The 17,061-nt window shown below is 50.1% G+C and overlaps 1 long non-coding RNA gene across 2 annotated transcripts in view; it reads left to right on the top strand.

Moving 5' to 3' along the window:
• Positions 1–17,061, top strand: part of LOC144821573 (uncharacterized) — a 2,083,451-nt gene that overhangs the window by 1,636,297 nt on the left and 430,093 nt on the right. The gene's annotated exons all lie outside the window — the stretch shown is intronic.

Here is a 17,061-nt window from a genome sequence, read left to right as displayed (position 1 = left end):
GCTCGTCATGAACACCGAAGGGGTTAAAAGCACTTATTCTGATTCTCTTTCTAGGGAGTTTTCTGACCAGTACAATCCAAGTCTGAGTGACATACACATTTTTTCCACTGTTTCAAGCCAATCCAAGTGGTCATTGGCACTTCATATTAGGCATACTCTGTTGCTCCTGATGAAAGCCGCTGCATCCCCATGGGGAGCGTCAGGCTGAAACATGTCGACCTTTCTAATGCTTTGACAGATCGAATCTCCCTCTGTCATAGTTATATCTTTAAATCCTGGCCTACGAATGCTACATTAAAAGCGTCCAGCATATCATAGAGTAGTTCTAATCACTTTCACCTTTTCACTCACCCCCTCCCCACACTCTGCTCATCTAGAGGTCTAGTGTACCTCTTCCTCTCTATCAAAACATCCCTGAGCTCCTCCCTCTCTGTGAGGGGTTTGTAGCCCGCGCTATGACTGGGTTCATAGTGCAAGGAGATCCCCTTTGATGAAGCATGCCACCTATGGGTGGGTGAGGGGAATCGTCCTAAGAAAGGGATACCCCAACACCTCTACATTAAATTAGACCCAGAGGCCTACTATTGTGCTTTCTCCTCCGTCTGGGCATAACCACCCCAGCACCTGGTGCCAGCACAACCCCAACACTGCCAGTGAGTTCACCTGCATCCACCGGTGGAGGCCCTGCAGCTGCCGGCATGATTGTGTACCTGCAAGCACCTGCTGTTAGACTGGCCTGAACCAATCTCATTAAATGCCTGCATCAGCAAAGAGACTGGAATTGCACTGCAGCGGCCAAAGTGCCAGCGGGAACGGCTCCCTCATGCCACAAGACAGAGTCTGCCCCAGCACAGAGGGAATCCTGCACAAGCATTCCCATTCCAGCACTGCCTGTCATTTCACCTGAGAAGGGGAGTGGATCGAGAAGCACTCTCAAGGTGAGAGAGGGTCAGTAAACTAGCGACAGAGCTGCTTGTTGCTATTACCCAAACCAAAGGGGATGATGGACGGAGTGTTGAACAATGCAAGCACTCACCCCCAGTCAACTGATCTGGGTTTAATCCATCATCATTCTTCAGCTCACTCCGCCAACCCAGTTCCGACATGGCCATATGCAAATCAGTCTGACCCTGTGCCTCATGGGAACAGTCCAGCCTGAACTGCCAAGCCATGTCTTCCCTGGACTGGAAACAAGCATTCTGGGACCGGTTTCAGGTTATAAATTGTAAATTGATACTTGTATAGCGCACTACTCACCCGCAAGGGTCTCAAGGCGCTTGTAAGAATACCGCTGTGGAACCCATCCTGGCTTTCCCTGTGAGGTGTCCACTCCTGGGCACCCCCAAGGTGGAGGCCAGGCATCCTTAGCGTTGTGGGGGCCGTTGTGGAGATTAAGCAAGCTATTGCCCAGAGTTGCAGAGTGGGACTGCCATGATTGGAATAGGCACAGAGGCGAGAATTATCAGGTTCGTGGAATTTTTTAGCCCAAGACCCGCCGAGGCGGGGAATTGAACCCTGGTCCCGGGCTAGACCTCTGCATCAGGGTCTGCCGCTGTAACCATTGAGCCACACTTCTCCTCATAACCCTCATCACCCATCCAGTGACCAAGTGAGCAAGGGACCCACGTCTGGGCATACCCAGCCAATTTAGGCCAAATTTAGCAAAACCAAAGGGGATGATGGACGGAGTGTTGAACAGTGCAGGCACTCAACCCCAGTCAACTGATCTGGGTTTAATCTATCATCATTCTTTAGCTCACTCCACCACCCCAGTTCAAACATGGCCATATGCAAATCAGTCTGACGCTGTGCCTCATGGGAACCGTCCAGCCCAAACTGCCAAGCCATGTCTTCCCTGGACTGGAAACAAGCATCCTGGGACCGGTTTCGGGTTCATAACCCTCATCAGCCAGACTATCTTGAATCCAGTGGCCAAGTGAGCAAAGGACCCACGTCTGGGCATACCATGCCAACTTAGGGCGAAATTAGCAAAACCAAAGGGAATGATTGACGGAGTGTTGTACAGTGCAAGCACTCACCCCCAGTCAACTCATCTGGGTTTAATCCATCATCATTAATTAGATCAATCTGCCACCCAGTTCAGACATGGCCATATGTAAATCAGTCTGACCCTGTGCCTCATGGGAACAGTCCAGCCTGAACTGCCATGCCATGTCTTCCCCGGAACGGAAACAAGCATCCTGGGACCGGTTTTGTGTTCATAACCCTCATCAGCCAGGCTATCTTGAATTCAGTGGCCCAGACGTGGGTCCCTTTCTCACTTTGCCACTGGATTCAAGCTAGCCTGATGATTATCCAGAAACGTGTCCCAGGATGCTTGTTTCCGGTCCAGGGAAGACATGGCTTGGCAGTTCGGGCTGGACTGTTCCCATGAGGCACAGGGTCAGACTGATTTGCATATGGCCATGTCTGAACTGGGGTGGCGGAGGGAGCTTAAGAAAGATGATGGATTAAACACAAATTAGTTGACTGGGGATAAGTTCTTGCAATGTTCAACACTCTGTCCATCATCCCCTTTGGTTTTGCTTTGTTCGCCCTAAGTTGGCAGGGTATGCCCAGACGTGGTTCCCTTGCTCACTTTTCCACTGTATTCAAGATAGCCTGGCTGATGACGGCTGATTAGCCAGAAACCGGTCTCAGGATGCTTGTTTCCAGTCCAGGGAAGACATGGCTTGACAGTTTGGGCTGGACTGTTCCCATGAAGTACAGGGTCAGACTGATTTGCATATGGCCATGTCTGAACGGGGTAGCGGAGTGAGCTTAAGAAAGATGATGGATTAAACCCAGATCAGTTGACTGGGGATGAGTGCTTGCAATGTTCAACACTCTGTCCATCATCCCCTTTGGTTTTGCTTTGTTCGCCCTAAGTTGGCAGGGTATGCCCAGACGTGGTTCCCTTGCACACTTTTCCACTGTATTCAAGATAGCCTGGCTGATGACGGCTGATTAGCCAGAAACCGGTCTCAGGATGCTTGTTTCCAGTCCAGGGAAGACATGGCTTGATAGTTCAGGCTAGACTGTTCCCACACGGCACAGGGTCAGACTGATTTGCATATGGCCATGTCTGAACTGGGGTGGCGGAGTGAGCTTAACAAAGATGATGGATTAAACCCAGATCAGTTGACTGGGGGTGAGTGCTTGCAATGTTCAACACTCCATCCATCATTCCCTTTGGTTTTGCATTGTTCGCTCTAAGTAGACAGGGTATGCCCAGACGCGGGTCCCTTGCTCACTTTGCCACTGGATTCAAGCTAGCCTGGCTGATGACGGCTGATTAGCCAGAAACCGGTCCCAGGATGCTTGCTTACGGTCCAGGGAAGACATGGCTTGGCAGTTCGGGCAGGACTGTTACCATGAGGCACAGGGTCAGTGTTAGATTTGGGATGCTCTAGTTGGCACAGGTTGGTACTTGTGACAAATAGGGACCCTCTCCTCTAGTCAGGGAAAGGGGGATTTCACTCCTAAAATAAATCCTGCTCACCCTCAAGGTATCGTGTTGAGAGCAGCCAAGGCTTTATTTCAGAGGCGTTGTAAGTTAAGCAGTTGTGACCACATACAGTAACCCAGTGACAACACTACAAATGGACACCATACAGTTTTTATATAAAAAATAAGTAGACTTTATATAGAGTTACCACAAGAGCATAAACAACACAAATACACACTATGATTACTTTAAGATGGTAGATTTAAGCTTAGTTCAGTTCAGTTCTTAGATGCGACACTCTGCGTCAATGTACCTTAAGTTGGTTTGCGCTTCCAAAACAAGCAATACCAAAGGGAGTGGTGATGGACGGAGCATCTGAACCAATCAAACACTCCAAAACAAGCAATGTCGCAGCGATGGGAAATGCGTCAAAGTTCAGGTGCAAAGAAATAAAGACGTGAAGATCTTCCAGATGCGGCACGCTTCATCGCCGAGAAGCGTGCCGCATCTGGAAGATCTTCACGTCTTTATTTCTTTGCACCTGAACTTTGACGCATTTCCCATCGCTGCGACACGCATCTAACCGAGAAGCTCTCGGTTAGATGCGTGGACTGAAGCGACGACATCCTTACGATGCGACGGCAACAGCTCCAGCGGCGATGCTCTTCTTTACGATGCGTGAAGCTTCTGCTCGATGCGACAACTACAGCGGTGACACCCATTATGCGACGGCAGCAGCTCTGACGGCGGTGAGCTTCTCGGGGATGCGAGGTGCTCTTGGTCGATGCTATGCAATGCTACAGATCCAGCGGCGACACCCTACTTCAGAGTTGCGACGGCAGGCACAGCGACGGCGACATGCTCCGACCTCGTTGCGAGATTCTTCTCCTGATGGGGTGCAGTGCGACAACCACAGCGGCGACACCCTCTTTCTTCGGAGTTGCGACGGCAGCAGCGACGGCGACACGCTTCCTCTCTGTTACGGCAGGCTTCTCTTCGATGTGGTGCAGTGCGACAGTTCCAGCGGCGACACCCTTCTTTCTCCGGAGTTGCAATGGCAGGCACAGCGACAACGACACGCTTCTTCTTGTTGAGTTGTTCTTCCAGCTCCTTGCGACACGCAGTTCCTCAGAAGGCCCAAAACAGCAGCAGGCACTTCCAAAATAACTCTGGGGAGCTGAGGGGTGAAGTCTGTTGTCCCTGAGACTTTAGCAGGAGGCAAGCTCGTTTCCAAGCCCTCGGAGATCCTTCACAAGTTGAAAGCAAAGTACACAGCGTTCCTTTCTCCTTCTTTTGGCAGTCAGGCAACCACTGCAGGCCAATCCCGCAAGCAGCACTTCAGCTTGGGAATAGTCTCTCCTCAGTTTCTTCAGGTTCCTCTCCAAAGTAAAGGTTTCTTCTTGTAGACCAAAAGTGATGTAATTTCATGGGAGCAGGGTCCCAACAATTGTACCCCAAAATGCTTTGTTCTCTGAGGGGAGAGGGGCCTGTGCCTAGTCCAAACCAGTTCCTGAGCACTTTGTTTACCAGACTTCTCCTTTCCCATCATAATGCAGGGCAGAAACATCAGCCGCCCCACAGGCGGTGGAGCCAGCATTCTGGAAGGCAAGTACAGTCCTGGAGTACTTTGTTGACAGGACTCCTTCTCTTCTTTCAGTGTGCAGGGCAGAGACATCAGCAACTCCCCAGGGGGTGGAGCTAGCATTGTGGAAGGCAGGCACAGCCCTATTCAGAGTTCAGGTGCACTCCTCCCTCCCATCTAGATGCAGATATCTCTATTCACCACTGGGTGACTCAGCCTGTCTCCTGGAATTCCCCAGCCCTGTCACTTCATGAAACCAGACATAGGAATACACAAACTAGCAGAGGCAGGTTTGAATGGTTAGACAAGCAAAGACCTACTTTCTAACAGTGGTATTTGCAAACACAGAATATTAAAATAAACTTCACTAAAATATGTATTTTATTATTCTGCGTTCAGGCATACTAAACTCGAATTTCTACCACGTTCTCCAAGCCTGTTAGGATTATAAAATGTAACAATTCTTCAGCCCATTCTGGCCTATGGAGAACAGGTAGCCTTGCAATAGTGAAAAACGAAAATGGCTGTGATTCACTATTAGGACATGCCTCACACATCAGGGCTTGTCCTACCTTATACGTACAATGCACCCTGCCCTTGGGCCCACCATAGGGGTGACTGATATGAAGAAAAGGGAAGGGTTAGGGACTGGGAAGTGGGTGCACTTACCTAGTCAGCATGACAGTACCAGACTGCACGCAGGCCCTGCAATGGCAGACCTTAGACACATTTTACAACGCTGCTTCTGTGGGTGGCACAACCAGTGCTGCAGGCCCACCAGCAGCATTTGGATTACACGCCCTGGCACACTCAGTGCACTAGACTAGAGTGTGACAAGTAAACCAAAATGGCCAAACATGGAATCACAAATCCATACATCAATTTACAATAGGGAGTGTGAGAAGTTAGCCTGGCATATGATGTCCACTAGTTCTAGTGGGCACCTTGCACCCGTCTAATCGACCCTTATTTGGTGGTTGTAAAGTCAACCTTATGGAAAGCTATCCTAGTGGTAGCATGGACCAGCAGTCAATAGGCTAAGACTTCAGAGAGCATGTGAAGCTGTTTGTTTTACCACTTATAATCCCTTGATGCCAAATGAAAGGACACCACACAAGGTATATATCAAATATATATGTATTTATTCTAAATACAACCCCTAAATACAACTATTAAAAACGGAACCTCCTGAGGCTTGAGCCGGGAGTAGAGCGAAATTGTGTACTTTTAACCTAAAGTGACAGAATTGTTTTGTCTTTTTAAAACTTGCACTCACCTGCACTGAGCACCTCGCGCTTTCACGAGTCCTCTGACAGCTGAGTTAAAAGCTGCCTCTGGCGAGGGTTTGTTTAGATTTCCCTGCCGCCATTGCCCAGGACACAGGCCACGCCCACCTGGCAAGGCCACACCCACCCTCCCCTCTCTCGCTATATAGAGCGCGCTGACTGCAAGCGCTGCTACTATTAAAAACGGAACCTCCTGAGGCTTGAGCCGGGAGTAGAGCGAAATTGTGTACTTTTAACCTAAAGTGACAGAATTGTTTTGTCTTTTTAAAACTTGCACTCACCTGCACTGAGCACCTCGCGCTTTCACGAGTCCTCTGACAGCTGAGTTAAAAGCTGCTTCTGGCGAGGGTTTGTTTAGATTTCCCTGCCGCCATTGCCGAGAACACAGGCCACGCCCACCTGGCAAGGCCACGCCCACCCTCCCCTCTCTCGCTATATAGAGCGCGCTGACTGCAAGCGCTGCTACTATTAAAAACGGAACCTCCTGAGGCTTGAGCCGGGAGTAGAGCGAAATTGTGTACTTTTAACCTAAAGTGACAGAATTGTTTTGTCTTTTTAAAACTTGCACTCACCTGCACTGAGCACCTCGCGCTTTCACGAGTCCTCTGACAGCTGAGTTAAAAGCTGCCTCTGGCGAGGGTTTGTTTAGATTTCCCTGCCGCCATTGCCCAGGACACAGGCCACGCCCACCTGGCAAGGCCACGCCCATATCTCATCCCCCCTGCCATCTATAAATCATGTGTTTATATAGGAAGCTTTCAAATCATCCGACAAGATCGTTCGGAGGGTAGAGGTGGAGGGTTAGCAATCATATTCAAAGAACAATACCACTGCAGACTCATCCCCGAAACTATTCCAGACTGTGAGAGCCTTGCTTTCTCGCTGGAGTTCTCCCCTAATCATTGCTTTTCGGGCACATTGATATACCGCCCACCCGGTCCCCCTAAACAATTTCACAATTTCTTACCAATAATTATGGCGCCACACGTTAGCGCTTCCGCCAACTATACCGTGTTAGGCGACCTCAATTTTCATTTTGATTCACCGCTGGACTCTTCTGCTATTACGTTAGCCGATGACTTGGCTGCGCTGCAACTTAGCCAACGAGTAAAAGCATCGACCCATGTGAAGGGTCACCTGTTAGACCCAGTGTTCAGTAACTGCGAGGACCTTGTGGTTGGGCCTCCGCTCCCCCTCCCGTGGACTGACCACTCTTTGGTGCCCTTTACTTGGTTTACTCAGAAAGCCGGTTCAGTAAAACCATCGATAAGACTTGCCAGATCCTGGGCACGGATACCTACAGAGGAATGGAAAAAGGTACTTATGAAAGAACTTCCCCCTAACAACGAGGATCCATGCTTGGCTAACCAGGCCTATGAAAACGGGATCCTGCACTCCCTCAAATCCATCCTCCCCCTCAAGAAATCAACGGTAAAACGCCTCCAAAAAACAGCACCGTGGTTTTCGGAGGCACTTAGGAACAAAAAGCGCCAATGTCGCAAAATTGAAAGAAAATGGCGCATAGACTACTCCATGGAGGAAAAGACTCGATATCGAGAGGAGATAAAAGCATATAAAAAGGAACTAAAAGCCGCCCAAGCAGTGTACTTCTCCGACAAGATTTTAGCTGCAAAATCCAAACCTAGAGAAATCTTTCAAACTTTGCAAAAACTCACAAAACTCCCGTCTCCAATTGCTTTGAAGGAAAAGTCTGTTTCCCAGTGCAATGACTTGGCTGAATTTTTTTCAGCTAAAGTAAATAAAATATATGCCTCTTTCCCCTGCACTCTCACTCCCACCCCTCCGCTAATTCAGGATAAAATCAAGACCTTAGACTCCGCGCCAGCCCCTCCACCTCTGCTCAGCCACTTTCCTTGCATGGATCTCGAAGTATTGGAGTCCATGGCTCGGAAAGTAAAATCCGGATCTCCATCTGACCCGGCACCTCCTGAAGCCATGATGCTGGTCTCTCAGACTGTCCTACCGATCATTAGGAACCTGCTAAACTCCTCCATTGCATCGGGCATTGTCCCTTCTGCTTGGAAACGGGCGATGGTCCGAGCGCTGATAAAGAAGCCCAATCTGGAACCATCGGACTTTGGGAACTATCATCCGATTTCCCTGCTTCCCTGGGTGAGTAAGATCGTGGAGAGGTATGTCAATCTCCAGCTGGTCAGCTTCCTTGAAGATAACCAGCTGCTAGACACCACCCAGACAGGGTTCAGGCCTAAGCATGGAACAGAATCCGCCCTCCTAATGGTCATCGAGGAGTCCAGGAAAATCCTTGATCAGGGAGGATCAGTGGCAGTGATCCTCCTTGATCTCAGTGCGGCGTTCGACACGGTCAGTCATGCCACCCTACTGAACCGTCTTTCGAATGTCGGCATTGTGGACAAGGCGTGGCTCTGGTTAAAATCTTTTATGAGCAACAGGTCATTCCAAGTGTTTGATGGACAGACAGTGTCTTCTAGCATTCCCCTGAAGTGCGGAGTCCCGCAAGGCTCCTCCTTAAGCCCCGCGCTTTTTAACGTCTATATGAGGCCACTGGCTGAGGTAGTTCGTCCGTATGGAGTCAAGATCATATCCTATGCGGACGATATCCAGCTGGTGGTCTCATTAGCGCAGGAGGCTCTCCAACCACGGTCAGGGGGACTTACCGAATGTCTGGAGGAGGTGAAGACCTGGATGACGCGGTCATCATTGAAACTTAATGGTGACAAAACGGAGCTCATGCTCCTGGGCCCTGCCGACCTCACATTCTTCAACTCACTGTGGCCCCCCTGTCTAGGTCCCCCTCCGGCCCCGAAGGATAACATCAAAAGCCTAGGGGTATGGCTGGACAGGAGTCTCTCACTCAACACCCAGGCCACAATGCTTTCAGCCACCTGCTTTGGAATACTCAGGACACTGAAGAAAGTCCTTCCTTTGCTCCCAATGGAGGCAAAGCAGATAGCCATACAGGGCCTGATACAATCACGGCTGGACTCCAACAACGTCCTATATCTGGGTGCACCAGAGTACACCTTAAAGAGATTACAGCTGGTGCAAAACTCCGCCGCGCGTACTCTGCTGCAGATCCCTCGTAGATTGCCAGTAAAGGCGGCTCTGACCAATCTCCACTGGCTCCCAGTGCGTAAGAGAGTCACTTTCAAAGCAATGTGTATTGCTCACCAGGCTTTCTGGGATTCGGGGCCCCTAATCACCCGTGATCTAGTAAGCCAGTATCACCCAGGTAGAAATCTACGCTCTAGTCAGGCCTTTATGGCAGCAGTCCCCAGAGTTAAAAGGTCTAGATCTGGCGGAAGGACGTTTGCCTTCAACGCCGCCAAGATCTGGAACTCCCTCCCGTCTCACTTGAGATCCAATCCTGATCTCGTTTCCTTCTGTAAACAATTAAAAACACACCTATTCAATTCCGTTTAATTTAACTCAGTTTTCCCTCCTTTTCTGGTTCTCAACCTCTTTATCCTTCACTGGTTCCTTTTTTTTAGCGCTTGGACGCCTCAGGGCAGCAATCGCGCTGGTATAAATTCACTTTCATTCATTCATTCATTCTGCACTCTTTATGTGGTCAGAGGTAAAAGTACATCACAAGTTACTCAATTAGCATACGATAAGTTGCACAATATACGGTAATGCCCTAGGGGCCTCACAAACCATATACTAAAAAAGTGGTATATGAACCACGTCTGAAACAGAGCGTAGGCCTAGGGCCTGGGGAATTGCTGGGGTTACACTAAACAACCAAAGGTTAGGAAGTAGGAGGCCCACGTGAGACGTGTGCAGTGTCTAACCACAGTCGTGAGTTACCATTGACTTATAATGGGAAACGAAGAAGTTACAAAGTTTTTGTTTAAAGGCACTTCCGGATGGAAGACAGCAAAACACCTTTAGACTAGGACACTTGGAGAGTCAATACCCACGGGAGCACGGGAGTACTCGTGTTACCTTACCCAGGGAAGCCCGGTGCATAGGTGCCTTTTGGTGTCAGGTTTCGTCGATGTTTTCTATGGAGATCTGCAAAGAAGTGCTCCAGGCGACCAGAGGAAAAGTGTCCGGGTGGATCCAAGGGTGGATCGAAGATCTGAAGAACCTGAAAGCAGAGAGGACAGAGTCTGGGTCACTAGCCAGTGACCAGGAAGGTACCAGGAAGGAACCAGGCGATGTCGCGATGATCTCAGGTGAAGAGGTGAAGCTTGTCTATGCAGCCACAAGGTCCAGGAGGTGTCGACGACAACCAGTAGCTGGATTCAAGCTGTCCCACAAAGGATCTAGATGACTGCAGTGTTGGTATCCGGATTGGACCCAAAAAGTCATAACAACTGCAACCCACACAGGAAGTGAAGATTGGCTTTGGTGCAGACCAGCAAGGTCTGTGGCGCTTCTCCTTTGCAGGGAAGCTGGAGCAAGCCTGGGGCAACCAGGAAAGCAGAATAGTTTGAAAGAAAAGTCTTTGGGGGGCACACTAGCCAACGGACTAGGAACCGGAAAGATGCGTTGAGCTGAAATGCAAGAGCAGGCCCCGCGCGGCACTCGTGGAGTTTGGAGGGCTGAGCTTTAGTGCAAATGGTGCTCGGGTCGGGGGCTTCTCGTACCCCAATGCACAACTGCAAGTTACCATAGGAGTAGATGCCGTTACCAAAATTCAGGAAGTCCAGGGTCTCCGGTCCCACGTCTCTCTTGTCCCCCACGGGTCTCAGCTTTGCTGTGGAACTGGGCCGGAGTCAGAGAAGTCTGAGAGTCCAGTTCCTGTGTCGCTGAGTCTTCGGGTTCCAGCGGGAGTGTCAACCAAGCAGATCGGAAAGTTACTGGTGGTGCCTGTTTGCACAGGGTGGTCACTCCTTGACGACAAGGGAGATGTCTTCTGTCGTCTAGTCAGAATAGAATGTCGAAGGTCCAAGAGTTCTGTATCAAAGTTTCGTTCCAGGATAATCTAAAGTCCTGGGGACACAGCTCCTATACTTATACTCAGTTAAGGGGCTGGATTACCTGCTAGGTCCCTCCTATGGGTGGACCTGAGAAGGGGGGGGTTACACCCCTTTCCCTTTGTCCAGTTTCGTGCCAGAGCAGGGCTGGAGTGCCCCAGCAACTGATTTGATCCGGGCTATGCATGAAGCACCTTGAGTGCCCCAGGCAGTGTCTGAAAAAGCATCTGCTGATGAAGCCCTCCCTGCCCCAATACACAAAACTCTGTCTGGGGAGGGGCTGGCACCTCCCTGGATGGGAAACCTATTGTCCAGGGCGCCCTTGCTGGAGTTTCCCCTAGCAACAGGAGGTCAGACTCGTGTCTGTGGCAGCAGCATCCATTTTGGGATGCTGAGGCTCTGTTTAACTTTAACAGGGTAAAGCAGTGACTACATGTCTTCTCTCTCTAGAAGGGTGGAATGCTACCCCCGCCACAAAGACTGGTGGGGGGGAAGTATTCCAAAGTGTTTGACACCTTATACGACATGTTTCGATAAAGCCAAACCAAAGTTAGCATTGACCTCGAGGATTATAATGCACTTAAAAGTATATTGTATGGCTATATCATAGAACAGCTATAAGGAGATGGTTCCGAAAGCTGCAGAGGGGCTAGGCTCATGCTAGGGCACCCTCTCACATAAAAACAAGCACTCTGTCTCCAGGATTGTCGAGGCCTACCATAGGAGTGGCTTATAGGTTACTATGTGTCTGTATATAAGGTAGATATAGGTATACTATATCTAAGTAAGGGGTGATTACACCACCTTACCCAGGCTGGGTGAACAGCCTGTGGTGTCAGTTTTGGAGGGCCAGCCAGGGGTGGCATAATACATGCTGCAGCCCCTGGTAGGCCTTGGATGCACCAATGCCCAGGGTACCTATGGTACACTATACAGGGGCTCACAGAGGTGAACCAATACCCAATATGGTATATCCCTAATGTACATGGAGTCCATTTTACATTGAGAGCAGATAGCCTGGGCCCTGAATAGCAGGATCCCAGACCAACTAAGTCGAAAACCAGTAAAACACTAGGCAAAAAGTTGGGGTACCCATATAGTCAGATATCCACCTTCCTACAGGGAGCACATGCACTGTGGCACTTAATAGCAGTGGCACAGTGCCCAAAGCATCTAGCACCAGCAAAAACACAGGAGGCAACAGCAAAAATAGAAGGGAGACCCACGCCAATGGTGCCAGGTCTAACATGTGTCCCCTCCAGCTGAAAAGTGGGGAGAACTACCCTAACTCCTGGGAGTTCTCTTCACTAAGGCGGAAAAATCTGGACAGACCATCAGCGTTGGGGTGTTCTGTACCAGGACGGTGTTCCACTGTGAAGTCCATACCCTGTAGGGAGATGGACCACCTCAACAGCTTTGGATTCTCACCCCTCATCTGCATCAACCATCTGAGGGGTCTGTGGTCTGTCTGAACCCGGAAGTGAGTCCCAAACAGGTATAGTCTCAGCTTCTTCAGTGCCCAGACCACAGCAAATGCCTCACGCTCAATAGCACTCCACCTCTGTTCCCGTGGAAGTAACCTTCTACTGATAAAGGCTACAGGTTGATCTAGGCCCTCATTGATCTGTGACAAAACAGCCCCCACACCATGCTCTGAAGCGTCTGTCTGGACAATGAACTCTCTTCAGAAGTTGGGTGCCAGGAGCACGGGCGCCGTGCACATGGCAGCTTTCAGGGCCTCAAAGGTTTTCTGACAGATGTCAGTCCAAATCTCTTTCTTGGGCTGCTTCCTGGAAGTCAGCTCTGTCAAGGGTGCAACAATGTTGCCATATCCCTTGACAAACCTCCTGTAATATCCTGTGAGTCCTAAAAAGGCTCTCACCTCTGTCTGGGTTTCGGGTGGCTCCCAAGCCAGGATGATTTCAATCTTGGGTTGTAGGGGCGCCAACTGGCCGCTCCCAACTTGATGTCCCAAGTACACCACAGAACCCTGCCCGATCTGACACTTACTCGCCTTGATCGTGAGGCCTGCCTTGCGCAGAGCCAACAACACTTCCCAGAGGTGGCGCAGATGTTCCTCCCAACTGACACTGAACACTGCGATGTCATCCAGGTAGGCGGCACTGAATTCCTCCAGTCCAACCAACACCTGGTTGACCAACCACTGAAAGGTGGCAGGAGCATTCTTCATCCCAAAAGGCATAACACGGAACTGGAAATGCCCATCTGGTGTGGAGAATGCTGACCTCTCCTTTGCCCCATCAGTCAAGGCGATCTGTCAGTACCCAGACGTTAAATCAAACGTGCTGAGGTATCGCGCAGCCCCCAGCCGATCAATGAGCTCATCAGCTCTGGGGATGGGGTGCGCGTCAGTCTTCATGACTGAATTGAGTCCTCTGTAGTTCACACAGAACCGGAGTTCGGTGTGGCACCCGGCGCTGCAGCCTTCGTTATCAAGACCACTGGGCTGGCCCAAGGACTGCTAGATGACTCAATCACCCCAAGTGCAAGCATCTTTGAGACCTCCTCTTTAATGCAAGCCCTTACCCTGTCAGTTACCCTGTAAGACTTGTGCTTCACAGGTAAGCTGTCTCCTGTCTCCACATCATGGACGCACCAATCTGTGACACCAGGAACCAGGGAGAACAGGCCAGAAAACTCTCCCAGCAACTGGCGGTAGTCATTCTATTGCTCAGGCGTCAGGGTGGAAGAGAGGTTAACACCATCCACTGACCCATCTTGCTCTGAGGCTGACAGGAGGTCAGGAAGAGGCTCAGTCTCCTCCTTCATCCCAGCATCTGTTGGCAAGAGCATGCCCACTTCAGACCTCTTAAGTGGGGCTTAAGGCGGTTGACATGTAGGACCCTCAAGGGGTTTCTAGGAGACCGCAAGTCCACCAAATAGGTAACAGGACTCTTGTGCTCCATAACCTCAAAAGGTCCGGTCCACTTATCTTGGAGCGCAGGCTTCCACTGGACGGTGTTCCACTGTGAAGTCCATACCCTGTAGGGAGATGGACCACCTCAACAGCTTTGGATTCTCACCCCTCATCTGCATCAACCATCTGAGGGGTCTGTGGTCTGTCTGAACCCGGAAGTGAGTCCCAAACAGGTATAGTCTCAGCTTCTTCAGTGCCCAGACCACAGCAAATGCCTCACGCTCAATAGCACTCCACCTCTGTTCCCGTGGAAGTAACCTTCTACTGATAAAGGCTACAGGTTGATCTAGGCCCTCATTGATCTGTGACAAAACAGCCCCCACACCATGCTCTGAAGCGTCTGTCTGGACAATGAACTCTCTTCAGAAGTTGGGTGCCAGGAGCACGGGCGCCGTGCACATGGCAGCTTTCAGGGCCTCAAAGGTTTTCTGACAGATGTCAGTCCAAATCTCTTTCTTGGGCTGCTTCCTGGAAGTCAGCTCTGTCAAGGGTGCAACAATGTTGCCATATCCCTTGACAAACCTCCTGTAATATCCTGTGAGTCCTAAAAAGGCTCTCACCTCTGTCTGGGTTTTGGGTGGCTCCCAAGCCAGGATGATTTCAATCTTGGGTTGTAGGGGCGCCAACTGGCCGCTCCCAACTTGATGTCCCAAGTACACTACAGAACCCTGCCCGATCTGACACTTACTCGCCTTGATCGTGAGGCCTGCCTTGCGCAGAGCCAACAACACTTCCCAGAGGTGGCGCAGATGTTCCTCCCAACTGACACTGAACACTGCGATGTCATCCAGGTAGGCGGCACTGAATTCCTCCAGTCCAACCAACACCTGGTTGACCAACCACTGAAAGGTGGCAGGGGCATTCTTCATCCCAAAAGGATTAACACGGAACTGGACCCACACCTTCTGTCAAGGCTGAAGCTCTACCAGAGTGGCCCTCTGGTCATACCAGTGCTTCATCTCCTCCTGGCTGGCCTCCAGATTCACCTGAGCGAGTTCACTGAAGCGCCTGGTCTGCACTCACTAAGTAGTGTTCACCAGTCACTGTACATGAGTCACAAATGCAAATTCAAAATCCCTCCGCTGCCACCAATGTTAGATTTAGGGGTCTCTAGTTGGCACAGGTAGGTACTTGTGACAAATAGGGACCCTCTCCTCTAGTCAGGGGAAAGGGGATTACACTCCTAAAATAACCCCTGTTCACCCTCAAGGTAGCGTGGCAAGAGCAGCCAAGGCTTTATTTCAGAGGCGTTGTAAGTTAAGCAGTTGTGACCACATACAGTAACCCAGTGACAATACTACAAATGGACACCACACAGGTTTTATATAAAAAAATAAGTAGACTTTATATAGAGTTACCACAAGACCATAAACGACAAAAATACACACTATGATTACTTTAAGATGGTAGATTTAAGCTTAGTTCAGTTCAGTTCTTAGATGCGACACTCTGCGTCAATGTACCTTAAGTTGCGTTCCGCTTCCACGACAAGCAATGTCGCAGCGATGGGAAATGCGGCAAAGTTCAGGTGCAAAGCAATTAAGACATGAAGATCTTCCAGATGCGGCACGCTTCTCGGGGATGCGAGAAGCTCTTGGTTCGATGCGTGGACTGAAGCGGCGACACCCTTACGATGTGACAGCAACAGGTCCTGCGGCAACACTCTTCTCCATGATGCGTGAAGCTTCCGCTCAATGCGACAACTACAACGGCGACATCCAAGATGCGCTGGCAGTAGCTCCAACGGTGGCGCGCTTCTCGGGGATGCGAGGTGCTTTTGGTCGATGCCGTGCAATGTTACAGTTCCAGCGACGGCACCCTCCTTCTTCGGAGTTGCGACAGCAGGCACAGCGACGGCGGTCTGGCAACCACTGCAGGCCAATCCCCCAAGCAGCACTTCATCTTGGTAATAGTCTCTCCTCAGTTTCTTCAGGTTCCTCTCCTCAGTAAAGGTTTCTTCTTGTAGTCCAAAAGTGATCTAATTTCATGGGAGAAGGGTCCCAATATGTATACCCCAAAATCCTTTGTCATCTGAGGGGAGAGGGGCCTGTGCCAAGTCCAAACCAATTCCTGAGCACTCTGTTTACCAGACTTCTCCTTTCCTTTCACAGTGCAGGCAGAAACATCAGACGCCCCACAGGAGGTGGAGCCAGCATTGTGGAAGGCAAGTACAGTCCTGGAGCACTTTGTAGACAAGACTCCTTCTCTTCTTTCAGTGTGCAGGGCAGAGACATCAGCCGCTCCCCATGGGGTGGAGCCAGCATTGTGGAAGGAAGGCACAGCCCTATTAAGAGTTCAGGTGAACTCCTCCCTCCCATCTAGATGCAGATCTCTCTATTCACCACTGGGTGACTCAGCCTGTCTCCTGGAATCCCCCAGCCCTGTCACTTCATGAAACCAGACATAGGAATACACAAACTAGCAGAGGCTGGTTTGAATGGTTCGACAAGCAAAGACCTACTTTCCAAAAGTGGTATTTGCAAACACAGAATATTAAAATAAACTTCACTAAAAGATGTATTTTATTCATCTGAGTTCAGGCATACTAAACTCTAATTTCAATCATGTTCTCTGAGCCTGTTAGGATTATAAAATGTAACAATTCTAACAGCTAATTCTGGCCTATGGAGAACAGGTAGCCTTGCAATAGTGAAAAACGAAAATGGCTGTAATTCACTATTAGGACAAGCCACACACATCAGGGCTTGTCATACCTTATACTTACAATGCACCCTGCCTTTGGGCCTACCATAGGGGTGACTGATATGAAGAAAATGGAAGGTTTAAGGACTGGGAAGTGTGTGAACTTGCCCAGTCAGCATGACAGTACCAGACTGCACGCAGGCCCTGCAATGGCAGACCTTAGACCCGTTTTACAAGGC

This window comes from Lissotriton helveticus, chromosome 2_2 (genome assembly GCF_964261635.1).
Source record: "Lissotriton helveticus chromosome 2_2, aLisHel1.1, whole genome shotgun sequence".
Lineage (NCBI taxonomy): Eukaryota > Metazoa > Chordata > Amphibia > Caudata > Salamandridae > Lissotriton > Lissotriton helveticus.
Note: the sequence above shows the minus strand (reverse complement) of the source record. Positions and strands in the feature narration are given on the sequence as shown.